The sequence below is a fragment of the Phascolarctos cinereus genome, unplaced genomic scaffold (genome assembly GCF_003287225.1).
Source record: "Phascolarctos cinereus isolate Bilbo 61053 unplaced genomic scaffold, phaCin_HiC Scaffold_5;HRSCAF=322, whole genome shotgun sequence".
Lineage (NCBI taxonomy): Eukaryota > Metazoa > Chordata > Mammalia > Diprotodontia > Phascolarctidae > Phascolarctos > Phascolarctos cinereus.
The window spans coordinates 14,505,553-14,533,227 of record NW_027555958.1 but is presented as its reverse complement, the minus strand read 5'-3'; the positions used below and the strand labels follow the sequence as shown (position 1 = coordinate 14,533,227).

At 45.3% G+C, this 27,675-nt stretch overlaps 1 long non-coding RNA gene across 2 annotated transcripts; it reads right to left on the bottom strand.

Moving 5' to 3' along the window:
• Window positions 1-93: 93 nt before the first annotated feature.
• On the bottom strand, window positions 94-27,562 carry LOC110221297 (uncharacterized). Of its 2 annotated transcripts, XR_002328082.2 has the most exons (4): window positions 27,458-27,562; window positions 7,790-8,051; window positions 7,450-7,701; window positions 94-1,095 (listed from the first exon to the last, which is right to left on the bottom strand). It is a non-coding gene; the product is annotated as an uncharacterized LOC110221297 (long non-coding RNA). The 2 variants fall into 2 exon arrangements; XR_013486789.1 differs by lacking the exon at window positions 7,790-8,051 and having other exon boundaries at window positions 27,458-27,556.
• Window positions 27,563-27,675: the final 113 nt, after the last annotated feature.

Sequence of the window (27,675 nt, the reverse complement as noted above, 5' to 3'; positions counted from 1 at the left end):
GAAAATGGCAAACCACTCCAGTATCTGCCAAGAAAACGGCACAGGGGGTCACGAAGCGTCAAACACAGCTGAAATGACTGAACGACAAAAGGGTTTATAGGAAAGGTTTTCCACAACCATCATGAAAACTTTACTTTGCCAGGATATAGAATATGAATGACAAGTCAAAAGAACGATTTGTCAAATACTACGCTAAATGTTGGGGTTACAAAGAAAGGAAAACAAAAACAAACAAAAAACCCAGCCCCTGACCTCAAGGTCCTTATTTTGACCTGATCTGTTTATTAAACAAATATCTATTGAACGTCTACAAAGGAACGATCAATTAACAAACATTAAACACCTACTGTGTTCCCAAGACAGTAAGGATAGAGTTTAAATTTTATCAATGGAACATAAACAAAATAAATAAATAAACACAAAGTGACTTTGTGTAGGGGGAAGGACTGCAGCACCTGGGGGGGGGCAGGAAAGGCTTCAGTAGTGATGTGGAAGGCAGTTTTGAAGAAATCGAAAGGCTGGTCTAGAGGTGAAGGCCGTGGGCATCTGAGGCACGAGGGAGAGCCATTCGAAGGCATGAGAGAGATACAAGATGTCTAGGCAGACACGTGGTACAGAACGTCATCCTTCCTACTGCATCTGTCAATAAGACACCCCAGGTTCTTCCAATACCAACCAGAAGAGGAGATTTGGAGGGCAGATGGATAAGAATTTAAATCAGTGCTCAACTCCATAAAACACGATTTCTGAAGGCACACATGTACAAACGTTAATCAGTGAATGAAAAACAAGGAAATTGTTGGATGAACAGAATCAGGCCCAGAGGGCTGCCAGCCAGTTTGGAGGGAGGATTCCTTCTGTCTCCCCAAACTCATTCTGTGCTTTCCATCCCCCCTCAAAAAGCAAAACAAAACAAAACACATTTGCAGCAAAGTTTACTTGGTGTCAATGCTTTCGTCCATCTCATACAGCAGGTGCTCAATTAGTGTTTATTGACTGACTGACCAACCTTAGGGCTCTCTGATGTTTGCAAGGTCAATTGTGTCTGCTCTCTGTCTGCTGGGAGCTCCCCTATGCTGTTTGCAGTTGTATACTCTGAAAGAGAAGGGATGGTATTGGTTTAATCTGATACTGGCAGACCCAGAACAACACAATGCAAAGGGAACACATAAGAGGCTTTTTGACCACAAATTCGAGCTAAGAATTCTTTTTGTGCTCTGTGTGTGGCTCTGCCTGCATTCTGTCCAGGAGGTGGGAAGCCATGCTTACAGATGGCAAATTCTGGACAGTTTGAAGGCTCTGAAATAAGAACTGGGAGCCTGGCACTCACCAGTCACTCTAAGGAAGACACTTTCATCCTCAGTTGGCATAAGACATGAAACCTTCACTCCTCACACAGGATCTACTTCAGAGAAATGGGTTAATGTTTAGCCACAGCATTCTTTCCCTCTTTTCAAAGAAGCTGAGGGAGTGACCTCGCTGGAATTCCCCCATCAGGTGCCCAGTATCTATCTGGGAGTTTCTGTCTGGGGTTGTTTTTCACATGATACCATTAAAAGGCTATGGTATGCCAGATGGTGTCTAGAGATGCACCTGGACCTTGAACTTCGGCTATGACACAGAGGAAGGAGCAAACTTTATACCGAGCAGGAATTCTTCTCCACACCCCCAAGATGTTGGAGAAAAAGAAGTACCAGTAATCCTTTGGCCAATATTGACCTAAGGCCAATTACACTGACTTTATATCTTTACTGAAACTTGCTTAAAGCTATGAGACAAAAACATCCTTCCTCCAAACTCTTTAAATGACTGGAGGGGGAAAAAATGTGCCAGGGAAAGTCTGATCCTTGGTTTCACAACTGCCATACTAAACAATTGTCAGGATTTCTCTGGACATTTTCACAGACAGGAAGTGATTTGTTTTTACAGTATTTAAAAACAACAAACTACCTTAAAGATAATTTGTCCTTTCTCTGGTATGTGGTCACTTACGAAACTACCCATAATAAACTGAAAGCCAGAGTCGTACAGAATGACTACGTGGTCTAGATCAGAGATCTGCTAGTGTGTGTGTGTGTGTGTGTGTGTGTGTGTGTGTGTGTGTGTGTGTCTGTCTGTCTGTCTGTCTGGTGGGGGAGAGGGCAGGAAAGGAGGGCTGTGAGCAGACCTCTGAAGTTGCTGGCACCTCAGCCCCGATATTCATTCCTTCATTTCTTCATTCGTTCATCCAATAAATATGTATTTAGTGCCTACTGCTTTATTTTTTTTTTTCCTTTTTGGTGAGGCAATCAGGGTTAAGTGACTTGTCCAGGGTTACACAGCTACTATCAAGTGGCTGAGGCCAGATTTGAACTCAGGTCCTCTTGACTCCAGGGCTAGAGCTCTATCCACTGCGCCCCCTACCTACCCCCTGCTATGCTATTCTCAAGCAGGACATGTGTCCTGAGTTCTCTTGAAGCTCCAAATCCTATACTCCGGTTTTAGGGCCCAGAAGACGCTATAATCCATCTGTTCCTCCCAACAATGCCTTCGTCCCTCATTGTGGTGCCCGGGCCCAGACTATCCGGAATCCTGCTCTTCACTTTCACTTCTTAGAATGGGGGGCTTCCTTTAAGGCTTAGCTCAACTGCCAGTTGGCAGAAGGCCTTTCCCATTTCCAGGAAAGAGACCTTAGGTCTACACTATCTACACTACACTATCTATGTGTGTTATCTCCTCCATTAGAATGTAAGCTCCTTGAGGGCAGGGATTGTAATTTTTCTTTATATCCCTAGTGCTTAGCACAGTGCTTGGAATGTAGGAAACACTTAATAAATGCAGGCCTGTGGACTTCTAGAAAAAGACCCTGCCATCCCCTCAAGCTATCCTCCTATATCTCCCCTCCCTTCATAAACCAAACACTTTAAAACCAATTGGCATTCGTTGCCCCCATTTCAGCTCCTTCCTTTCTCTGGTGATCTGGCTTCCGATCCCACTCCTCCAGTGACAAGGTCCTCTCCTAGGTGACCAAGAAGACCACTCCCAGGTGTGTCTGGAGTAAGACAAAGGTCATGGGAGTTAAAAGAGATGAGTGATTGTGAGACCAGGGTGTTTGAAGAAGCTGGACCTGAGGTCAAGCAGAAGGTGAACTTTGGGGAGGGAAAGAGTGACCTCAAGGTCTCTAGAGGACAATAACAAAGATCTTGGCCGAATGGTGAGAACTGCAAAAGGGGGGAACTGTATGCTGAAGCATGATAGCAGAAGGAAGGGTCTCAAAATGGCATCAGGGAGCAAGCCGGCCAGCTCCTCCTGGCCCTAGTCTTAAGTGGTAAGAGGGGAGGAACAGGCAGCCTGCTCCAAGATACCAGGAGATGTCGTGTGTTGAGAAGAGAGCCCATTTTCAGTGAACATCACAAGATGGAAAGAATGTTAGAGTACGTTTAAGGTAAAAAAGAGTTTGTTACAATGGAAGAAGGTTTCAGAGAGCATGGTAGCAAGGAAAGGCAGAGGTAAAAAGGGGCCAAGGGGAGACTGGGCTGAGCTTAGAAGTCAAGGGGCCAGCTCTCCCAATTCCCACCCTGCTCAACCTGGGTGTGATGGTAGCCAAGCCACCTGGCTAAGGAAGCCAGGTAGCCTGTGGTTCAACAAGATAGGGCTAACTGCCCCCTCCTTCCCAATGTAAGAACCTGGGTCAAAGCCCTGGCCAGTCAGTATGAGCTCTGGCTTCTGGAAACAGCTCTGGATTTGGAACCAGAAGGCCTTAAGTCTTTCCAAGGCAAAGACATTCTTCCATTCTAGACAGGACATCAAGCCAAGGGTTCACATCTCTGAGCCTCAGTTCACTGTTCGGAAAATGGGGATTATAACAGTAATAATGCAGTAACTGTATTACTGACATCATATGGTTGTTGTGAGGAAAGGATTTTGAAAACTACAAAGCATATTATAAAGTAGGAACTATTATTATTATAAGGGTGCTTGGACATTTTCTTTAGTCTTACAAGTCATTACAAATGATTATTTTTTTCAACTCGTTAGCATGGCACCATGTTGGTACACAGTCCAATAAGAAACAGCTAAGGCCAGAAAGTGACTAGCCAATGCCCACGGCTTTCTTTGGTCTTTTAGGTCACATCCACGACTAGTGGTAGATGGAGTTTTGGACTTGGGAGGCAGGAAAAGCTGGGTTCAAATTCTGTCTCAAACACTCACTAGCTACGTGATCCTGGGCAAATCACTTAACCTGTTTGGGTCTCAGTTTCCTTAAGTGTAAAACGAAAGGATTGGCCTTGACTTGAAGATTCCAGATTGAAATCTACAATCCTATCATCCTGACCTATTTTCTCCTTCGATAGCAGTGACCAGGACATACATTAAATACTTACGGGCTTCCTTCCCTTCCCTCTATTTGATTTGAAAAAAAAAAAAAGTCAGAGCAGAGAGGTGATGGAAAAAATAAGGGGTAACGGATAGGAAATGTTTTCCCAACCAAATCTTAAAAGGTCTGTACTATGCAATTTTTCTCTTTATAAAGAGGACTGAAAAGCTGGTAAGATGTCCACGTACGCATCCTTCCAAAATCACTTCTAAACATCGCACGACAGGAAGATTGTGATGTAAAGTGATCAAATCATTATCATTCCTGGATGGGAAGGACCAGCAATACCAGATGGTTCTCCATGGTGAGGGGAAGAAACCCAGACCTCAGAGAGCAACCCCTATTTTGCTCAAGGGGAAGGAAGGAAGGAAGGATTCCAGGCCTTGTTTACTGGTGACCTTTCTCTTGCTGATTTTTTAACTGTCATTAAATAAAACATGCATTTAACAGAATTAGGGAAAAGACACAAAATGAGAACAATAATGTTCCAGAGAACAAAATAAAAGTATTAACAAAATGTTACATAATTATAGGGAAATGTGTCCTAAACTCAGCTCACAGCTGGTCATCTTCTAAGACGAAGAAGCATAAGTAGGGTAATGCTGAAGGAAGGGCCTGGGGTGGGAGTCAGAGGACCTGACAAGGAGCCCCCACTGTCCAGATGGCCTCTGGGGTCCCCTTCAGCTCTAAAGCCTATGACCTTAGGATCAATGTTCAGGGCAAAAAAAGGATTGTGCATCTATTGTGGCCAAGGCATCATGGACCAGGTGCTCAGTCCAAAAATCTGTTAAGTGTCTGAAAATAAGGTTGCTTCAGGACAGAGAAGTGGGCCATGCGATCATACCAGCAAATACCAGCTAACATTTGCAGCATGCCCATTCTGGGCCAGGCATAGTGGTAAGTGCTTCATGATTGTTATCTCTTTCTAGCCTCCCAACAACTCTGGGAGGTAGGTGCTCTTACTATCCCCATTTCAAACAGAAGTGAAGTGACTTGGCCAGGATCACACAGCTAGTAAGCGACTGAGGCCATATTTGAACTTCTGTTGTCCTGGCTCCAGGCCTGGCGCTCTGGCCACTGCACACCAAGTCTATCCTTAGGTCTCCTTGTCAGATTAGACGCACAGGTCATGTTACTCCAGTGTCCACATCCACATCCACTGGTATTGGGAGAACAAGCCAGGATGATGGTGGGGATCACTCGGCAATGCCACCCTGACTTGCTTCGGCTTTTCTATCCCTAGAGAAAGGAGGGTGAGGGGCACAGGGCTCCCCTAATGAGTCCAGAATGGGGGAGCGTTTTGTCCTCTTCTCTCTACATTCTCTCCCTCGGCATCTCAGTCACTCCCAACAATACATCTTACACACAGTAGACACTTAATGTTTGCGGAATTTAATTTAATCGCGATTTATTAATCAACAAACATTTACTAAGCACCTACCACACACCAGGCCCTGGGGCTACAAAGACAGAGTGAGAATGCCCTGCTCGCGGGAAGCTTACGATCTTGCTCAGGGAAACTCCACACACATGTATAGGGAGACACAAAAAGAGACACCAGAGAGTGGGAGGTAGAAGGGATCTGCAGCTGCAGCAACAGATGGGCCCCAAACCCATCTCCAGACCTGACATCCAACTGCAAAGGGGCAACATGGCCTGGAAGAGCCCAGCATCTCCACCTCCGCATGTCCAAATCAGACATCCTTCTGAGGATCAGTGGCCTAAGAGGCCATCTGGTACAATTCCCCAGTTTACAGAAAAGGGAACCTCGGCCCTGAGAGGGGGCCCTGCCCAAGGTCACATAGGTAGGAAGCAATAGAGGCAGCAGTGACTGAGACCCCCACCACTCACCTGGCCTCCCATGATGAGACCCTGGGAGTCAGTGCTGATTCTCTCACCTAGTCAGTTACCAGGTTTGACTGATTCAATCTACTTATCCTCTTCCCACCCTGCCTCATTAGACTGTAAACTTTTTTTCTTTTTTTGGCTAGGCAAAGGGGTTAAGTGACTTGCCCAGGGTCACACAGCTAGTTAAGTGTCAAGTATCTGCGCTGAGGCCAGATTTGAACTCAGGACGTCCTGACTCCAGGTCTGGTGCTCTATCCACTGCACCACCTAGCTGCCCAGACTGTGAACTTCTTGTGAGAGGGGACTGTTTTATTCCTTGTACTTGTACCCCCAACACCTGGCATGTGGCCTGGGTGGGGAACAGGCATTAGAGACTTCTTTCTGATGAATGGATGGAGCTCTTATACCCTCATTTTCTCCCTACTCCCATTTCCAGGTGAGAAGTTTCCCTCCACTAGCACAGGTCACACCCTGATTTGCATCTTACAGTGGCAGAGAGGTGCCCAAGATCACACAGCCAGTAGGTGTCAGCAAGTGGGACTTAAACCCAGGTCATCCTGCCTTGGAGGCCAGATCTCCCAGCCTGTGTCAGGCTGCCCCTTAAGTTTGAGCCACCTCAGCTGCTCCCCCAAGTGTTAATGACCTGCTAGCATTCATTGGGTGGGGGCTTGTCCCCCATTCACCAGCCAGCTCTCAGACAGCACAGACGAGGTTTTTCCTGGGGATATTATTTCCTTCCAAACTTTAACACCACCCATTCAAATTCAATTGAACTACCTATGACTTTAGGTCCCCAGAGGATGCCGCAATCATGTTTTGTTTTGTTTTCTTCATGGCACGGACTAAGAGGTAAAAGGCTGGACTCCCAAGTCTGCCACATACTACTTGTGTTAGCTCTGAGTAAGCTATGGAATCTCCCAGAACCTTGGTTTCCTTCTCTGCAGTATTGAGATGTTATATTTGTACCACCAACTTCTCAGGAGTTATTGAAAGGACAAGACAACGTATGCAAAATGTTTTATGTACCTGCATATAAACATAAGTTTTATTTATATTTTCTTTTCTTAGTATCTCTCACACTATCCTTTCTCCCTATCTTTTTCATGCTTTTCTTTTTTGTATGTGTGTAGCCTTGTTTTTTCTTTCCTTTTCCCTCCCTCTTCCTTAAAAAAAAAAGATAACAATCACCCTTTTCCTAAAGCTACCTTTAAGTGTAAAGAGACCAATTACTGTTTTTTCCATACCATCTCTTGAAGCTTCCATTTTTCATTATGTCATAATAAGTATTCCACAGTTCCACACATTTTTCACGTTTATGACTTCTAATTTTCTGTGTGCTCTTCCACGGTGATTAAAAATCGGATTTGTTAAATCATTCACTATCCCTCGCTTCCAGTGGGCTGCAATCATACATTTTGAGGGCGCTGGCGTCTTTTATGACAGTCATTTTTGTTTCCTTTCTTGAATTTCTGAAGGTATTATTCTCAGAAGAGCCACTTTGGGAAAAAAGGGGATATAGATTTTTGTTATTTTCATGATTTATGCCTATCTTCTTTTCCAGAGTCCCCAATTAAGAAAACCTACCTTTTGGCTACTCCTAGCCAAACAACAGGCCCAAACATGATGTACCAATCTCGGCCAGTCTTCCATGCCTACAGTGCCCACCTTCTTCCTCTCTGCCCTTCAGAATCCTCTTTGAGACTGGGCTCAGACATTATCTCTTCCACACAGCCTTCCACACCCTCTGGAGCTGACAGGCTTTCAATCTGCCTCCTCAATTTTCCTGGAGCACTTTGCTGTGATCTCCCATTTGCTCTCATGACCCCCTTCCTTGTATTATACTTATCTGTATGGATGAAATGACAATACTAAGTACCTCCATGCTCCAGAAGAATATAAGTCCCCGAGGGCAGGGACTGTTACTTTTTCCTTTTATATCTACAGCACCTACCACGTGTAGAGTAAGTAGTTAAGGGCTTTTTGACAGTTGAACAAAGTTCTAGGTATTGGTGACCTCTTTCCTAGCTTTAGTCCTACTATATTTATAGCACAAAACAAGGTTATTAATTTCTTGGTATCCATCAAATAAAGGCCATCGACATCACTGCTAACATTTTTAGAAATTGTTTTGCTTTCTTTCATTAGCAAAGTTATGCTCACTTTTTCCTTATTTTAAAATGCAGGTTTATCTTAGATTTCATTGGCTCATCGAATGTTAGAGCTGGAAGCGACCTTACAGATGAGGAAACTGATCCCTAGGGAGGGGACATATTCAAGTTCTTAGAGCTAGTGACTGAGGTAGGCCTCCAAGCCTGGTGTCCTTTTTGGGCCTCTGGAAGGGGCTCATGTTTGAGTCTTTCCCTCTTACCGCTAAATTCGAAGTCCCCCAGTCCAGGGGCTCGGATGGGCACAAACACCCACAATGTAGTGTTAGTAACAGCACAGGAGAAGCAGTCCCAGAGGCAGAGGTCTGGGAGGGAGGGACAGGCCTGGGGGTGGGCCTGCCAGGAGGAACTAGTGTTGCAGCTGGGCAAGAAGAGGAAAAGTAAGGCTTCCATAAATAGCCAAGGGCCACCTCCCAGAGGAGGGGGCAGTAGGAGCCCCAATACACTGGAAGGGCAGCAGCAGGGTGGAGCCATGCTAGAATCCAGGAAGGTTAGATCCAGGCCAGGGAGGCCCTGAATGCTGGGCTGAGGACTGCAAACTTTACCTGTCAGGCCAGAGGTGTCAAACCCAAACAGAAAGTATCCCTGTGGGCAGCATACTGACTTAGAAAACCACAAATCACACTTTCTCTGTGGTGGCGTGTTTTTATTTCTTTTGTCCAACATTTCCTAATTACACTTTAATCTGATTCACCATTTAGGGGTTTGGGGCTTGGGCCTGGGGGCCAAAAATGTGACTCCTTCATTTTAACAACAGGTCGGCGGAGATGGAAGAATCAGGAAGGTAAATGTTGGTGTTAAGTGGTAGCTGAGGTTGTATGTGAAGGGGAGAGGCTAGAACCTGATCAGAACCATTTTCACGTTATGGACCCTCTGACAGTCTGGTGAAGACTGCAGACCCCTTCTCAGAATCTTTTTAAATACACAGAATAAAATACTTTATGAAATCGAGGAAGAAAGTGTAGACAAGAACAAAAAGATCAATGACAGGACCTGGGAGAATGGCACAGGTGGTTAAGATGACGGATGAGGAGAAGGGTCAAAGTACCGGGAGAATGCAACGTCTGGGAGTCAAGGGAGTGAAGACGAATGATCAAGCACGAGGGAGTCAACGGTGAGAGTAATCAAGGTGGAGAAGGCCCGAAAAAAGACGTCGGTGTTAAAGTGTTGCTAGAGACCTTGGCGCGGTCACAGTGCTGAGGACTAAGGCCGTGGGCTGAGGAGCGAGTGGCAGCCCAAAGAGTCTCCTCTTCTCAAAGTCCAGCTGTAAAGGTACCAAGAGCCTGGACAATGGCTTGTGAGGGAGTGGGGGAAGACTGGAGAACGTCTGCAGGCGTGGGGGGGGTGACCCAACGGAGAGGAACAGGGTGAAGATACGCCAGAGTGGGGACGATCAGTGAAACAGGGTGGAAGGATCATCCTTGTCAAGGAGGAAGGCTGCTTTAGCAGGCTCGGGGCGCAGCGAATTGAGGGCTGGATTTGGACCCAAGAAAGCCTGAGTTCAAATTATACCTCAGTTACCTAGCAATATCACTACTAGGTCTGTATCCCGAGAGATTAAAAAAAAAGAAAAGAAAAGAAAAAGGGAATATGAACAAAAATATTTATAGCAGCTCTTTTCTGGTGCAAAGAACTGGAAATTAAGAGAATGCTCATCCAATGGGGAACGGCTGAACAAGCTGTGTTATGTGATTGTGTTCTAAGAATTGATGAGCAGGATGCTTTCAGAAAAACCTGGGAAGACTGACATGGACTGATGCCAAGTGAAGTGAGCAGAACCAGAGCACTGTACACACTAACAGCAACACTGCCGGATGATCCACTGGGAATGACAGTGGTCCGAGAGAACTGTGATGAAGAATGCTATCCATCTCCAGACAAAGAACCGATCAAGCACGCTTTTTAAACTTTTTTTCTTTTTTTTTTGGGGGGGGGTGTCTACATTTTCTTTTACACCATGACTAATATGAAAATACGTTTTGCATGTCTACACATGTATAACCTATATCAAACTGCTTGCCTGTTCAATGAGGGGGGTGAGGAAGGAGGGGGAGAATTTGGAACTCAGTTTTAAAAACAAATGTTGAAAACTTTTTACATGTAATTGGAGGAAAATAAAACAGTAAACAAAATTTCTTTTTAAAAATTATATCTCAGACATTTACTTGCTGTGCTACCCTGTATTAACCCCTCTCTCTCAGACTCTTTTGCTCATTTGTAAAATGGGAGGGCAGCTGGGTGGTGCGGTAGATAGAGCTCTAGCCTTGGAGTCAGGAGGACCTGAGTTCAAATCTGGCCTCACTTGAAACTTACTAGCTGTGTGATCCTGGGCAAGTCACTTAACTCTGATTGCCTCACCAAAAAACAACCAACCGTTTTAAACAAGACTAATCATCCCCTTTTACAGAGGGGCAGCCAGGTGCAGTGGATAGAGCGCTGGCCCTGAAGTCAGGAGGACCTGAGTTCAAATCCAGCCTCAGACATTTGAAACTTACTAGCTGTGTGACCCTGGGCAAGTCACTTAACCTCATTGCCTAGCCTCTCCCCCCCCCCGAAAAAAAAAAAGAGAAAGAAAGAAAAATAACCTTTAGGGGCAGCTAGGTGGTACAGTGGATAGAGCACTTGCCCTGGAGTCAGAAGGACCTGAGTTCAAATCCAGCCTCAGACCAAACACTTGACACTTACTAGCTGTGTGACCGTGGGCAAGTCATTTAGCCCCAACTGCCTAAAAAAGTAAAAAAAAATTTTTTTTAAAGTAAAATGGGAATAATAATAGTACCTACATCTTCGACTGAAATGAATGAACAACAAGATAACCTAGTCCCTTCCTCCACTTTAACCTCCTCTCTATACTATATCGAGCTACCTCGGCCCATTCACAGTCCTCTAACCATACATCATGCCCGTGCCTGTGTTTTGCATTACCGTTATAACCTCATGCCTGGAAGGTTCTGCCCCCTCACCTCCACCCCCTGGTTTACTGGCTTCCCCATGTACTCTCTGACTTAGGTGGGGCTGATAACTGGCAATGGATTACTGACAATTTGGGGTCGATTGTCAGAATGAGGAAGAGTATCCACTGTTGTAATCACTGGCAAACCTAAGCTCATGGCAGGGCTGTTCTTGAAGTTGAAGAAACAGGAATTTTCTCACTAAATCTCGGGAGGCTAGTGTTTGTCTGAGAGAGGAAGCCCCTTGTCTGATACCGTATTATTAAACTATGATAAGTGGAGGGAGGACTGATGCTGGCAGGGAAAACTCTAAAGGCGTGCTTTCTATGGCAGTAAATATTTCAATGGAACGATGTGTGACCAAAAGACAAGAGGACAGCCAAGATGGAGAGCAGCTACAAGGCCACTGCCGAGAGCAATACAGAGCTGACAAGCTGGAGGAGAAACCAGGACAAGAGTGGCCTTGGTGACACCTGCCGACAGGACTGGGAACGACAAAAGGAGATGAAGCAGCTGAATGATTGGGTGTTTTTATAGGGGGAGCCTGGAGAGTGTGGGGCTGGCAGGACAATGTGGGTGCCATTACCTGGTGAATATATGGGTATGTGTGCACATCTATCTTAAAACAAACGGCATGTCATATGTTCAGTCTGATCTAATGCCTTTTCTGGCCTTCTTCATATATGGAAATGCTCACATTTGTTCAGGATTTTCTAGTTCTTGTAGTCTGGAATGTCTGGGCTTGTAACCTGGCTCTGACACTTAGAAGAGACCACAGGGGAGTCTCTGAACCTCTCTTAGCTGTTTCCTCATTTGTAAAATGGAACTAATAAAACCTGGGAATGGCTGGGGGCATTACATTAAAATGTATTTATAAGCACTTTGTAAACCCTAAATTATTATGTAAACAGCTATTATAGTTCTTTGGAAGTTTTTTTTAAAAAAAGCGTTGTTTTTTCCCCTCTAGTTATAATAATAATAAGAAATAGCATTTATATAGTGCTTTAAGGTTTTTGAAGCACTTTATAAATATTATCTTTTATTTATTTATGTGTTTATTTATTTAAATATTATCTTACTTAATCTTTATAACAACCCTAAGGTCTTATCCCCCATTTTACAGAAGAGGAAACTGAGGAAGGCAAAAGTTAAGTGACTTGTCCAAGGTGATAACAGTTAGTACATGTGTTCTAATAAAAGTGTCTTGCTTTAATAGTTTGATGCATAGGGAGTCAATCTCCATATAAAGAATAAAGCCATGTATACATTTTTCCAGGGTTCCTGGGTTCAAGTACAAGCCAAAAAAGGAATTCACCAAAATGTACTTGAATCCTCCTCTGCACTCTGAAGGAATCTGACAAAAAGGTTACATATGTTCATGTAGTTTGAGTGTTCACAATAATTACTGATGTAGACAGGGAGGATCAATGACTGATAACATATCCATCTACCAAGGTTTAAATGTGTCATTGAAGGAAACCAAATTCAGGAAGCTCTATTGATGGTTTCTTCACATTAAATGACGCTATGGCTATGAGAGCAGCAGACTGTACCCCACACAGCTAAAGGCAGCATCGCAGAGTACTTACTGGTAGAAGTAAAGATGCTTATTGTTCTTGGGGAAGTCATTTGATTTCTTTTTTCTTTTCCTTTCTTTTTTTTGAGACAATCAGGGTTAAGTGACTTGCCCAGGGTCATACAGGTAGTATATAAGGCTAGACTTGAACTCGGGTCATCCTGACTCCAGGGCCCACTGCAGTGCCACTTAGCTGCCCCCACTTTATTTCTCTGAGTCTGTTTGCTCTTCCAAAAAATGGGGGTATTGGACTTGGTAAGATTCCATCAGTCTCAGGACCCTACCTCATCAATACCCTCAGTCCCTATGACTGGAGGGGAGAGCCATGAACTCTGTACCCCCATTTACGGAGAAAGCTCAGCTCAGAACATCTCATTTCTCACCTGGTTGCTCTACTTAGGAACATGCCCCTATGTCATGTTTGTATCCCCAGTGCCTGGCATACAGTAGGTGCTTAATAAATGTTTACTGCCTGACAAAGCTCCTTCCAGGTCTAAATCTGTGATCCCCTAATGTTATCAATGGTATCAAAGATTGCTTCAGTGGCATATCCCTAACCACTCCTCTTAGCTTAGATGGGTATAAGGAGCTTTCTACTTGAATAGGATTAATTCAAAGATACTTTAATGACCTCTGAGTTACCTTAAACACAGATTTTAATAATAATTTAATCATTCCAGAGACAAGGGTTTGGGTTTTTTTTTGGGGGGGGAAGGTTGATAATTTTTTTCCCTAGAAACTGAAAGATTCTTTCTTCAAATCATTCATGACACCTATGTCACAGTGACCACCTTCCCCCCCCACTTTCCCCAATATAATAGATCTTCATAAGATTTAAAAAAAACCTGTCAGTTATTTTCTTCGTTATCGAGGCCTAATCAAACAGTTCTTTATCCAATCTCCCAAGAAAAAAATCCAAGGATAAAAAAAGCTGTATCAATAAGAGGCATAACAAAGAACTGCCTCCAACACCAATGGGATAGCAGCACAGGCCTGGCACAGAGTGAGCACTACATAAAGGTGAGCTACGATTATTACAAACACCTGGACAGGCGGACCTAGGGTATACCACAACAATGACGAGATGCACAGCAGGATTGTAGAGACTGGATCTAGGCCTTTTCTCTGACATGCCTCAGGAATTCCAGCAAAATTCCAGCCGAGCACAAGGACTGTTTCATCATAGAAGTACCACATGGTGTGTAGAATGCCTCAGCCCTTTCTAAGTCCTGCTATGGGCTGAAGGAAACTCGATCTACAACAATAAGCTCTAGACCAGGCCTGCTTTGGTGTCTGGTGAAGCCCAGGGACATCTCAAAACTACACTTTAAAATACATTAAATAAAACATATAAGATGGCAAAGGAGACCAATTATATTGAAACAGTTATCAAAATATTAAAATACATGCACATTCACAGACCCTGCTCTGCACTCTTCCTCTTTTCTGGAATGCACAGCATCAACAGGGAAGAAACAACTGGCTTCGACACCCCTCAAGCAGAATGCTTGAAATCATGGCTCTTCGTACCACGTGCCCAAACAGAAACGTTTAATTCTTGAGAAGTCAAGAAACTTCAATATCAGCTAACTTCCAGAATGTGAATTCTGATTCTGATTGAGAGAAGGTCAACCGTGAGGTGACGAATTCCTTTGCTACACTAACTCATGAAGATAATTCAAGTAAAAGACAGAGTCTGCTTCGTGTTACAGTGGAGGAAGTGCCCACATGGATGGCTTGAGCATGAAGAAAGAGAAGGGTGCTCTCAAGAAGCCAGAACAGATTCATTGAGAACAAAGCTGTGCCGGTCAAACCTCATGCTAATTTTCTGACATTATTATTAGACTAGACAATTCTGAAGAGGATGCCATAGACACAGTATACCTGGATTGTAGAAAAGCATCTGATAGAGCTTCTCATGATATTTTTGTGGACAAGGTGGGAAAGTATTAGCTAGATAAACAGTATAGTTAGGCATTCATCACTGGTTGAAGATCCATGACCAAAGAGGGTAGATTAGAGGTTAAATGTCTCTCTCTTAACCACAATCTTTAGTCCTCCCACCTCTACCAACCCTTTCAAATAACTTTTCATTCCTGTTCTTTTTTAAAAAATTAAACATTTTATTAAAAATGTTAACATTGAACACCAAAACAACCATCAGGCAAAAATATCAAAATGTTTTCACTCCCTCCCTCCAAATCCTCCTTAAGAGTCTTTGTCCATTCATTTGAATTCACTTTTCCTCTCACATGGTTGTTGTTGTTATGTTCTCATGAAAGACTTTCCAGATTTCTTTGTATTCATCAGACGAGTCCATCTTAACTGTATTATAGTTTTCCATCACATTAATGTACCACAATTTATCTATTCTAGTTTTTGCAAGTAACATGAAGGTGCTATGTAAAGCATTACACAGATAGCTCTTCAGTTTTGATAACAATTTCAGGGTATATTCCCAACACTGGAATTTAGTGGGTCAAAAGGTATAACTTTGTATGGCCTTGGGCAAGTCACATAACCTCATTCTGCCTCAGTTCTTCATCTACGAAATGAGCAAAATGGACAAGATAACTTCTAAGGTCCCTTTCACCTCTAAATCTATGAAATTATGATCTTATCTGTAGGTTGAATTAAGCTGAATGACATGAAAGTTATTTTTGTCATTTTAACTATGTACTGCAAAAATATTCTCCAAAAAGATCTACATTAGCAAGTCTACCAGCAGTGAGTGGTACCTCTTCCTTCAAAAGTTCACCTGCTGTGAGTTTCATTGTTTTAAATTATTACTGGTTTTGTTTTTGGTTGGGTTTTTTTTTCCAGTTTGATGGGCGCTTAGCACAATGCCTGGCTCATAATAGCCACTTACTAAATGTTCATTGATTACTGTGTTATCCTCAGTTATTGAAATATGAACGTATTAATGAGGATGATAATTTTTTCAAGTGATTATTAATCATGTATTTTCCTTTTTGAAAACTCTTTATACCCTTTGGCTATTTATCACAGACTAAAAATTACTTCGACTTTTAAATAGCTATTTTTGATGTCAAATTTTTTCTACTTGCTGTATTTTCCCCAATGTTACTTCTTTTTAGTGACATTATTTTGTTATGCTTTTTTAATCTAGTCAAGTACATCCATCTTGTCCCTAACAGTGCCTCCAATTTACTAAATTTAAAAAAAATTTTATGTTACTAGGTAATAGTACTTAAATTTGTGAATAATCTATGTAACAAAGATTATTTATTCTTGGAAAGCCTGAACTAATTCTGCTATGGATCCATCTGGGCCAGATGGCTTGCTGATAATTCTGTGAGGATTGGTCTTATTTCTTCCTCCAAGATTGGTCTATTAGATTCTCAATTTTCTATCATGTCAGTTTGGACAATTTACATTTTTGTAGATAATCATCTATTTCTTTTACACTCTTGAATTTCTTAGAATCTAGCTGTGGAGTATTTCCTAATAATTTTCTTTAGTTCTTTTGTGTCCTGATTTCTCCTTTATTATGTGTAATTTTGCCAACCAGTGTTCTCTCCCTTATGATTCTTTGCAAAACAAAAACAGCTCGTGGTTCTCACTTATCAATTGTTCTTTCATTCTCCATGGAGTCCTGCTCACATCCTTACAATCAACTCCTTTCCAGAACGATTTTGTTCCTTTCCTAGGGGCTTTAAGTCTAAGCTCATTGCAAGTATTTTTTGGTTTTCTTTCTCATGAATGTATAAACACTTAGCAAAATTAACTTTGGCCCCAAGAACAGCTCTGGCTGCACACGACAGGTTTGACATGTGCTATTTATTACTGTCTTTTAAACATTCTGCTATTTTCCTGATTTCTCCTTTAGCCAACTATTAATAAATTATTTTCAATGTTCATGTAATTTTATCATTTCTGTTCACGTTATTGAATTCTGTTTAGTTTGTATTCTTGTTTATATGTATAATTTCTACCTTTTAAAAATCTATGGCTTTTTGAGGGGCAGCTAGGTGGTGCAGTGGATAGAGCATGGGCCCTGAATTCTGGAGTTCCTGAGTTCAAATCCAGCCTCAGACCAAGCACTTGACACTTACAAGCTGTGTGACTCTGGGCAAGTCACTTAACCCCAACTGCCTAAAAACCAAAACAAAACAAAGAAAAAAAAACCCTCTGGCTTTTTGAATATGTAACTTCTCTTTGACCAAGTGCATGCCTTGTGAGCATTCCACTCCGACTGGAAAAGAACGTGCATTTCCGGCTCTTCTTACTTAGTTCTCTTTATGTCTCTTAATTCCCACTTATCAAACAAGCCATTCTTATAATGGAGTGCTGAGGCCCCGATTACTATTAGTTTTTGACTTATTTCCTCTGATATCACTGTTAATGTCTTTTAAACTGCTGAATTGCTTGGCAAATACAAACTGAGAACTGTCATATTATACATACATATGTACGTCTATATATACAGATATATTCACTTTTATGCAACATCTTGTCTCCTTCAACTTTTTTTGTGATTTTCATTCTACTTTGTCAGATACCATCAACAATACCATAGTTGTTTTTTTAAACATGTAGCTGCATGACAAATCTTTATGTCAGTCAACAGGCTTGTATTAAGCTCCTACTATGTACTGTGCGTTTTTTATTGGGTTTCCGTTGGTTTTTTTTCTTACTCCTTTTTCTCTTCCAGGATAGTAATGAGGCGCCCTAGGTGTGAACTGGAATCGTTCCCATCACAAGGTTTGGGTCTGTGACGGTGAGGTTGTGTGCTCCGTGGAGTCTGACTGGTCAGAGTGGATGGAGAAGGCAGGAAATCTTGTCAACTTTCAGGAACAGCAAAAAAGTGGGAGTGTATCCCAGGTCAAGGGAAGGACTGGGCTGAGCTCCCAACAAGGAGAGGGATGTCTTAGTCTCAAATGCCAGTGAGGCCTCCCATTCTTCCTCCCCTGGCAGGGCTCAGTTGCAGCTAAGCTCCACCTTTTGCCTGCTGCTGAGGGGGTAGGACTGCTCACTGGGGAGAACAGTCCCTGGCTGTGGAAGGTGAGGAAGGGTGAGTAGCCCTCTTGTCTCAGGTGGGGCAAGGCAGATCAGAAATTCCCTCAGCTTTGGGCAGCAAGCAGATCCCAGGACTTGGTCCTGTGGAAGGGTCAGGAAGCCAGATTCCCCAGACTTGCTGTCTGGACCTATCTACAGGTGAGCCATGTCTCTCAATCTCATGAGCTTAGACTGGCAGAGTAGGTAGGTGGGTGGGGTTAGGAAAGGGCTCCTGAACTCACTATCCCCCCAACCCAATTGGGCATGATGACAGGAGGGGATAGGTGGAGGTAGTGAAGGGGTTATTGTTCAATCATTCAGTCATGTCCAACTCTTCGTGACCCCATGGACTTGGCAAAGATATTAGAGTTGTTTGCATTTCCTTCTCCAGGGCACCCCCATTTTACAGATGAGGAAATGAAGCAAACAGGGATTCATTGACTTGCCCCGGGTCGATTGAAGGGGCTGACACACCAAATTCTGGTTAGAGTTGGCTCTGAGACTCCAGGGCTACCAGACTACAAAGCTCCCGTCTCTGGGGGATTCCTTTGGCTATTGTTGGCAGTGTCGCTCTTCTTGTTTCTTCAAAGCCCCATTATGGTTGGTGGTGTGGGTTTAAATCCTGCCTCTGACCTAGGTGACATTGGGCAAATCACCTCACCTTCCTGGGTCCTCTCCATTTCTCCCATGATGAAGGACTGAAGTGCTAGTTCAGGATCACTGACGGGGTTTCAGGAGGAGCCGAGTTTGCTGGCCTTCTCACTGCTTAGTCATCTTGACCAGAAATCCTCTCTCCTCCATTCCTTCCAGTTTTGGAGGAATAGCTCAAAGATCCACCTGTAACTTCAATCTCATCTCCAGGATCTTCATCCCCTCTCTCACACATCACCAACCTCTCCATCTACACTGTCCTTTTCCCCTTGCCCAACTACCTTTTACATCAAAGGTTCTTAAACTGGGGTCTATGGCCAAGTTGACTTCTTTTTAAATTAAACTTTATTTTCAGATCCACATTCTCAACCCCTCCTCCCCCAATCAAAACAGCACAAGAAAAAAGAAACCTCTGTTACAAAAACGTGTTATCAAGTAAACAAATTCCCAAATTGGGAATGTAAAAAAAAAAGTCCCAATCTGTACTCAGAGTTCACCCCCACCTACTGGGAGCGGGGTAGAACGCTTCACCTTGAGTCTTCTGGAATGGTGGTTGGCCACTGACCAGAGGTCCTCAGTCCTAAGTGTTTTAAAGGTGTTTGTCTTTACAATGTTGTTACTGTATAAGTTGTTCTCTTGGTTCTGCTCACTCCACTCTGCATCAGCTCAGACAAATCTTCCTATACATCACAGTCTTCTATCACATACAGATAGCATAACTTGTTCAGCCATTCCCCAATCGCTGGGCACTATTCCCCTCATCCCTCCCCTTCCCCCCCCTTCTAATTCTTTGCCAGCACAGAAAGAGCTGCTATAACATGAACTAGTCTTTTAAAATATTTTTATAACAGTACTGCAACATAACTGGTTTCCTTTGTAATCCTATGTACTTTATTTTATGCATTTAAAAACATATCTTGAGAAGGTCACCACAGGCTTCGCTGTTCAGTTGTTTTGCTTGTATCCCACTCTTCATGACCCCTTCTGGGATCTTCTTGGCAGAGATAGTGGAGGGGTTGGCCATTTCCTTCTCCAGCTCATTTGACAGATGAGGAACCTGAGGCAAACAGGGTTAGGTGACTTGCTCAGGGTCACATAGTAAGTGTCTGAGGCTAGCTTTGAACTCAAGATGAGTCTTTGTGATTCCAGGCATGGCACTTTACCCACGAGCCATCTAGCTGCTCTCCACAGGCTGCACCAAACTGCTAAAGGGGTCCGTGATGAGAAAAAGGTTGAAAACCCTTGTTCTTCATGAAGCTTTTTGTCATTCCCCCAAATTCTGCGCTCCCCCCAACTCCTATGTATTTATACATTTATTTCATGTACGCTTGTTTATTTATGTACTTGATGTCTCCCTTGACAGAACATAAGCCCCTTGGGCAAGAAGTATTTCACTTTCTGTCTGGCTGTCTAGAATCTGGCACGTAGCACGCACGGGAGAAATGACTTGATAGCTCTCCCCTTCCCTAAAACACCAGCTGACCACTCCAACTCAAATCAAAGGATCACAGACTTGGAGCAGGGACAGACCTTACAGATCATCTAGTCTAACCAGTTTACAAATGAGGAAACTGGTAAGTGACTTGCCCAAGGTCACAGGGTGGTAGAGCTAGGATCTGAACCCAACTTTCTTTCAACTACTCTGCATTGCCTTCCTATTTCTTCTCCTCTTCACTATGAAATTCCTAGAGAGAACAGTCTACACTCATCGTGTTCAATGTCCTCATCCCCCAGCCACTCTGTAACCTGACAGTCTGCCTTCCAAACCACTTTCCACTGTGACTAATGACCTCTTTGTGGGCAAGTATGAGGGTCTTTCTTCTGTCTTCGTCCTTTGGGGTCTGTGGCCGGCGAATCAGGCCACAAAAAGGTGAAGACGACACACCGGAAAAACCCTGAGGCAGGAAGGGGAGGGCAAACCAGAGAGCCAAGCCGAGGGCATCATGGGATGTGACAGTTCAGTGGGACAACACGGAGCGGGTGGAAGGAGTACCAGTCAAAAGACCTGGGTGTAGATGCTCACTTCAGAGTTTTAGATAATCACTTTAGATTAGTTTAGACTCTTCTAGCTTTCTAGCTCTAGGCCAGTTACTAACCCTGAGTCTTTCACATCTGTAAAATGGGGATGATAATCTGCACAAGTTATCTCACAATACTAATTAGTATAACAGTCTCTAGTGAGGGTCTGGGATGGATTCCACAGAGTTCACAGGCAGCAGGGAGGTTCTCTGAATACTTCTAGGACACTATGAGCAGCCAGATTGTCAAGAAGGCTCTGCCTAATAATAATAATAATAATAATAACTACTTTAAGCTCTGTCCAACACTTGTTGCCACAAAACCCTCTGCAGGAGATAATGGAAGGACTATTAACCCCATTTTGCAGATGAGGAAACTGAGGCTCACTGGATGAAGCATCTTGCCCAGAGTCACATGGCTGGAGAGGGTCACAGCAAGCTGTCTCTTCACTCTCGAGGCCAACACTTTCCCTTCTATCCCCCAGAACTGAGGCAAACCTGAGGATTAGTTTTAATGATACTCATCTGTGCACATGTTTAAGCAGAGGCACCATCACCAGCTGGGAGTACTATACAGGAAGTGTATATATCAGGAAGGAGTTGGACTTGAGAAGCAGCATTTATTAAGCACCTACTATATGCCCCGCTTTGTACTAAGTGCTTTACAAACACTAATTGATCCTCTCAACAACCCTTGGAAGGAAGGGCTTTTATTATCCCCATTTCACAGATAAGGAAACAGAAGCAAACAGAGTGAAGTGACTTGCCCCAAGTCACACTGATAGTAAGTGTCAGAGGCCAAATCTGAACTCAGGTCTTCCAGCCTCCAGACCCGGCGCTCTGTCCATGGTGCTGCTGGCTGTTTCAAGTGACTTCTAAGTTTGCAATGATCCTAACTGGACAATCCATTGTAAAATTCCTACAGAATAGGTCTACCAAATGGGAATAATGACACTGAGTGCCCACTCCATTGGACTGTTATGAGGAACAAATGAGGTAAAGCCCAAAAGCACCTTGCCAACTGTCCAGTGCTAGACCTCTCTCCGGATCACACAGAACGAGCTGGTCCTTCTGGCTTGCACAGATGCGGCCAGCAGTGACAGAGCCAGCCGAAGCACCCTGGGCATTCTCTCAGAAGCAAAAGGAAAACAGCACTGAAAAGGAAATTACTTCAAAAGTAAATTTACATGGAAATGGTGCGCAGGCCACCTCGAAGAACATAGATACCAAACAGAAGAACATCGGTGTCAGTCCAAATACAAGAAGCTCCTAGGCAGGGTCTTGCAGCCCCTCGTCCCATCCAGAATTGTGTCACCTCCTTCACCAGGCTCCCCTTGGTAGGTCAAAATTGGTCTGCCCTGTCACTCCTTCAAGACTAGACTAACCATCATTGACAGACCTTGGGATGGTCTTTATAGTTCCTCGAATGTAATTCAAGTCAATAAACACAAAGTGTCCCCTGTGTGCAAAGGCACTATGGCTGCCATCTTCTCTCTAAGGCAGCCAAGATGATCAAACCTCAGACTTCATAATCACTCAGAACTGCTCTGCTTCTAAGATTCTGAAGACTGAGATTTCCTCTGACCACAATCTCCCAGCCTACTCCTCTCTTACTCCTCTCCTTGCCTTCAGTGTGACCACTGGAGCTTCCCTGTTCTAGTCTGTCATCCCCACTCGGATACTGCCCCCCCCATCTTATCCTCTATCCAGTCTTGATCCGATAGGTTGCCATCTCAACAACATGCTAGCTTTCCTGACCCCCACCCACCTGGCCTGGTCATGCCTAGCTTGTTAACTCACCTCTGGCCAATTTTCCCATCTACCTTTTCCACTCCCACTCCAGGGCAGCCAAACACAGCTAGGAAAATCATGAAACTTTTCTGACCCAACTGCCACAGATTTTTGCTCCCTCCCCTCAAATGAGCCCTCAATGTGGCCTCCAGATCCTTGTACTTCTTACTCAGTCCCCATCTTTTCTTCTCTGCAGTCACTGTTCTAAACCATTTCTGCTCCCCCTTTCCCTGTCACACGACCCTGCCTCTATAAGGGTCTCTAAAGGAGATAAGTCTAAGGGGAATTACCTCCACCCCCTCTTCTGCTTCCTTAGAACTTCTCTGTCCTCACTGATCCACTTGTCAATCCTTCTGCTGTGACATCTTCACATTCTACTGTATCTCCTATTAGGCTGAACATCATCCTTTTTGTACTCCCAGCCATTTGCACACAGCACGAACTCTACAGATATTTACAGATGCTTACATTCAGTATGTTTATTTGGGCTCCCTCTATGAGCTCCTTCTGAGCCTAGGTCCTCTCCCCTCCTGTCCAGCCTCATGACAAGACGGCCCTCCTCATTATCAAGGCTAGTCCCTCCGTGGACGCCCTTGACATCGCCCCCTTCTGTCTTCTCACTGAGCCTCCTTTGTTCTGGTCTGCCTGCTCTTAGTCACCATTCACCTCTCTCCAGTGACTCCTCGCCCTTAGCCTGTGAGCTCACTCATCTCCCCACACTGAATTAAAGCTCTTTCCTCCTAACCCATCCACCTTCTCTCCAGCTCCTCACCTCTTTAACTTCCAGAAAGGAGAGACGATGCTCAACCTCTCTGCACACACGTAATCCTTGACCCCTTGCCGTGTAGACTCTATCCCACCAATCTCTTCGAAACTGCTCTCTCCAAGGTCACCAGTGTCTCTTTTTCACCACATCCAATGGCTCGGACCTCTTCAGGGCATCTGATACCAACAGACCCCCCCACTTCTTCCTTGGCTTTCATGCCATTCTCTCCCTTCATTCCCCTCCTCCCTGCCGTGCCGCTCATTCGCGGGCCCTTTCTTCTCCTCCTGCCTCAGCCCCAGGCTCTGTTTTTGATTCTCCTCTTCTCTGCCTACGCTCTCTCCCTCACTGTCGTGACTGCTTTTGCCACTTCTAATGGGATGACTTCCACATCTGCAGCTCCAGTCCCCAACTTCCCACAACTGCCCCCTGGACACCTTCACCTCAACAAGCTCAAAGAGCGTCTCCACCCAACTTCTCCATCCTCTTCCCCGTGCCCCCCAAGGTCTCTTGAGCTGCTAAGAGCACCAGCCTCCCCCTCATCCTTCACCAGGCACTTAGTACTCCCCAGATCTTCTCAGCTGGGGAGTGCTGTGGCTTCCCTGCCTTCCTGATGGGTCTTCCAGCGGTCCCACCCTTTCCCTGCCGCTGTAGCCCCTCAGAGGTCATGGCCTCGTGCTTCCGGACTGCTATTAAAAGCCCTTATTTGTTCTTCCTGCCTCTAACCTCTCCCCAACCAATACGGCCTTCACCCACTGCCATTATCATGACCCTTATTCCATGTCCCAGTCAGGTCCCCATTTGGCCCCCTGTACTTGCCAAATAGCTTCTAAATGCCTCGGCTACAATCTGGCTCCAGCGTGTGTATCTTTGCAAACTTCTCTCACACTGCTCCCCATTCATGGACCAGATTCCAGCAGAACAGCACACCATTCCCCATTCTCATCTTACCCTCTTCCATGTTTGTGCCTGTTTACACGACACCTGCCCATCTCCACCTGCTGAAACCCCTTTCTTTGAGCTACAGCTCAGATGTCAGCTCTTCCAGGAAGTTTTCCTTGACTTTCCTCCCTCTCCCGTCATACTAAGCTACAAGCATCATCTCCCTCCGAAAGCTTTAGATGGAACTTTCTGGACACCTGCCTCCTGTGCACTCAGAGCACGCTGCCTCAAATTACAGCTACTGGCTTCATGCCCCTCCTGGAGATGATAAACACCCTGCTCTTACAGACTGTTTGTTCTCCCAGTGCCTAGCACACAGTATGCCTTTAACCAACATTTATTCAATGAGCTGAGGACTGTCTTCTTTCCTGTCTAAAATCATTTCTTTAGAATGCTCACACAAATGTATGCACACACGTGCACACGTATATATGCATGCACATGAGCCCTTATCACATCTCTCCTAGATCGTTAGGTTTAGAGCTAAAAGGTGCCTGAGAGATCTACTCCAGCCCCCTCTCTCCATTTCGCAAATGAGGAAACTGAGGCTCAGAGAAATTCAGTGGCTCACTCAAGATCCTAGTGAGTTTGTCAGGGTTTGATATCAGGCCCTCTCATCCTGCAAGGGGAGCTTGAAAAAAATGCAGCCCAACCTTTTCCAGTGATGACCCCGCCGTTACAAGGCCCGCCTGCTCTGCATCTCACCTGCCCTACACCACAGCCACCACCTAGCTTTCTGAAAGAGCTGGGGTTGGATTGCCCTGACAGAACGGGTCATGTTTTCATTGGCCTCATGGATTTCATAAGATTCTTCAAATTAATTCCATGCTGCAGGGCCCAGCTCTGCAAAACTCAAGGGCGTAAATACCCTCCCAGAGATCACACTGACTTTCACAAATGAGCTTTATTAACACGGCCACCTCCCATCACATCAGACTGGCAGGAGGGCCGTCGCGAATCATGCAGTAAGCACAGGGGGCAAAATCAGGCAACTGCACAATCAAGCCCCCCCTGAGTGCCAGGAAATACCCGGACAACACAAAATGGGCCCTGCCCTCAGAGAGCTTCTATTCTGGGCGAGGCACAAAAGATGGACATAGGGATTACAGAGCGTGAGGAGTCTGGAGGCTGTGGAGGCACTTTCACACTCATTCACGCTCACAATTTTTAGCCTCACTGTCTCTGGAAAAGCCTCAGACATTTCCCAGCACTATAACTGGTTAAAAAGCAATGTAGGAAAACTTGCCTTCTCCTCCCTCAATCCACCTCGTTAATCACTGCACTTGACCCCAAACCCCATCTGCTCTCACCAGCAGCCAGTCACACTCAAAGTCCTGCAGGGACTCAGTGTACCTTGTCTGGCTCTAGTATCTACTCAGCTGGCCCTTGACAACCAATGCTAAAAGTAGTCAAGAGAGCTGCAACGCCAGGCTCGGGAGGCTGAGAAACACTTGAGGGAACCACACAAAGCTGATAAGATTCCCAAAATCTAAAACAAGACGTGATTTGGGACATTCTTCTAAATTCTGCAAACTACCACAAGAGGCTACAAGAATTAGGGGTGTGCACACTTTTTATTTAAATGTCTGAAATTTGGGATCCACATTTTGCTTCCTTTTCTATTTTTAACATTTAACACTCTAAATTTTTAAAAATTTTAAAAAAATTGCCAGCTTCTTCCATACTGAAAATGCATGTTTCCCTTCCCCCTACATTTTCAATCTTATGACAAGATTCTGAACTTTCTTAGAACTAGGAATGAGACAAGGTGCAGAGCACTTCACATCACCTTACTGGGTAATGTTCCCTTAGTGATTCATACCCAGATCCAATTACACAGCCCAGCGTGTCCTATGCTTTCTGTGACCATCTGAAACACGGCATTTTAATTTTTTTAAAATAATTTTTCATGACATAAATGGATAGAATCAAACAAAACTGGGATCCGTGTACTTATATTTAGTGTACCCAGAAAAACACTTTAAAAGGGCCCTCGATGAACTGAAAGAAATCTCTAGAGGTTCTCTCATTTCATGGGCTCCCCGCATTGCAGACGCAGCCCGGGCAGTAGCTGAACCGATGTTTACAAATGCTCAGGAACCGTCCGTCTGAAGGAATGATCCGCTACTTCATTAAATGTATTTAAAGCACCTCAAAAGAAGGAAAGAAAACACCCCTTAAAACAGTGCAGGAGCCTAAAAAAAAACCAAAACAGCGCAGGAGACAAACTATCTCCGCTCTCTGCTGACACTCCTCCAGAAAACTCCCTGGACAAGCACAGTCGATGGAGTAAACTCGATCGTCTTGCTTCTTGGGCACCAACACCTAAGAGAAGGGGACCACCGTCTACCTTTGGTTTGAACAGGGAGCCAGCCACAAAGAGCCGATGTGAGGCACCCGAAGAGGCCACGGGGCGGGCAGGGGAACCGCGGGCTTTCGGTCCCTGGGTGACCTCGCTCTCCCTTGTAAAGCAGGAACAGAAAGGCCTTGCACCAGCTCAATTTCACTGAAGCGCCTCCTCTCCCGGAGGGGACCAAGCCCTCTTCAGATCCCCGGCCTCCCGCTGCCCCTCGAGCCTCTGTGTTCCCATCCGCAGAAATGGGGGTTCAGGGCCGGCTCACACAGACAGGCGTATCCGGGACCCCCGGTCCCCCAGACCCCACGACCCGCCCTTTCATCACTGCTCACTCCCTGAAGCCAGGATGCCTCTGGCTGCGGCGTGACCCGAGGGAAAGGGCTTTCCCACTTGGGTCCTCAGTTTCCCCACCTGTAAAATGACGGGACCTGGGTTCAAATCCCGATTTTGCGGCTTGTCCCCGAGTGAGTGGCTGATTAATTTAGGAGTTCCTTCCTCGGTACAACAGGATGAACCGGGTGGTCCCTGAGGTACCGTCCTGCTCGTGTTCTAGCCTAACTCACTCAGCCTCTCTGTGCCTCAGTTTTCTCCTCTGTACAAGGGGCTGGATCAGATGGCCAGTTCTAGTTTGAGGATCCTGACGTCCCTCTGCGTGCCTCAGTTTCCCCTTCTGTACAAAGGGGAGGCTGCACTAATTGGCCTGAGGCTTTCCCTGCTCTAGCCCTGTGACCTGTCCTACTGCTCCGTGCCTCAGTTTCCCCATGAACTCCCTCCCGCTCTAGTTCTATAACCCTACGTCCCTTCCCGCTCCGAGCCTCAGTTTCCCCATCTGGGCGTGAGGCGGGGAGGGTGTATTCCCCGGCTTCCAAGCCCCCCAGAACCCTCCCCCCCACAGTAGGCGCCTAATAAAGGCTCCTGAGCGAGCGTCGCCGGCCACGGCCTGGCCCGAAGGGGCCGCGTCCACCCGCCCCGTGCCCCGCAGGTCCCCTCGCCGGGGCTGCCACGGCTCCCGGCCGTTACCTGTCACAGGTCGTCCCGTCCCGGGCCGGGCGCCGGACCGAGCGAGCCCCGCCCCCGGCCGCCTTTGCCGCCGCCGCGCGCGTCACGTCCCACGCGTCACTTCCGGACCCGCCCCCAGGCTGTCCTCAAGCGCCCTCCGCCATGGCGCCGCACACACTGCGCATGCGCCAAGCGCCAACGGCCCCCGGGAGTGCCTGTGAGTGCGTTGCCACGCTGGC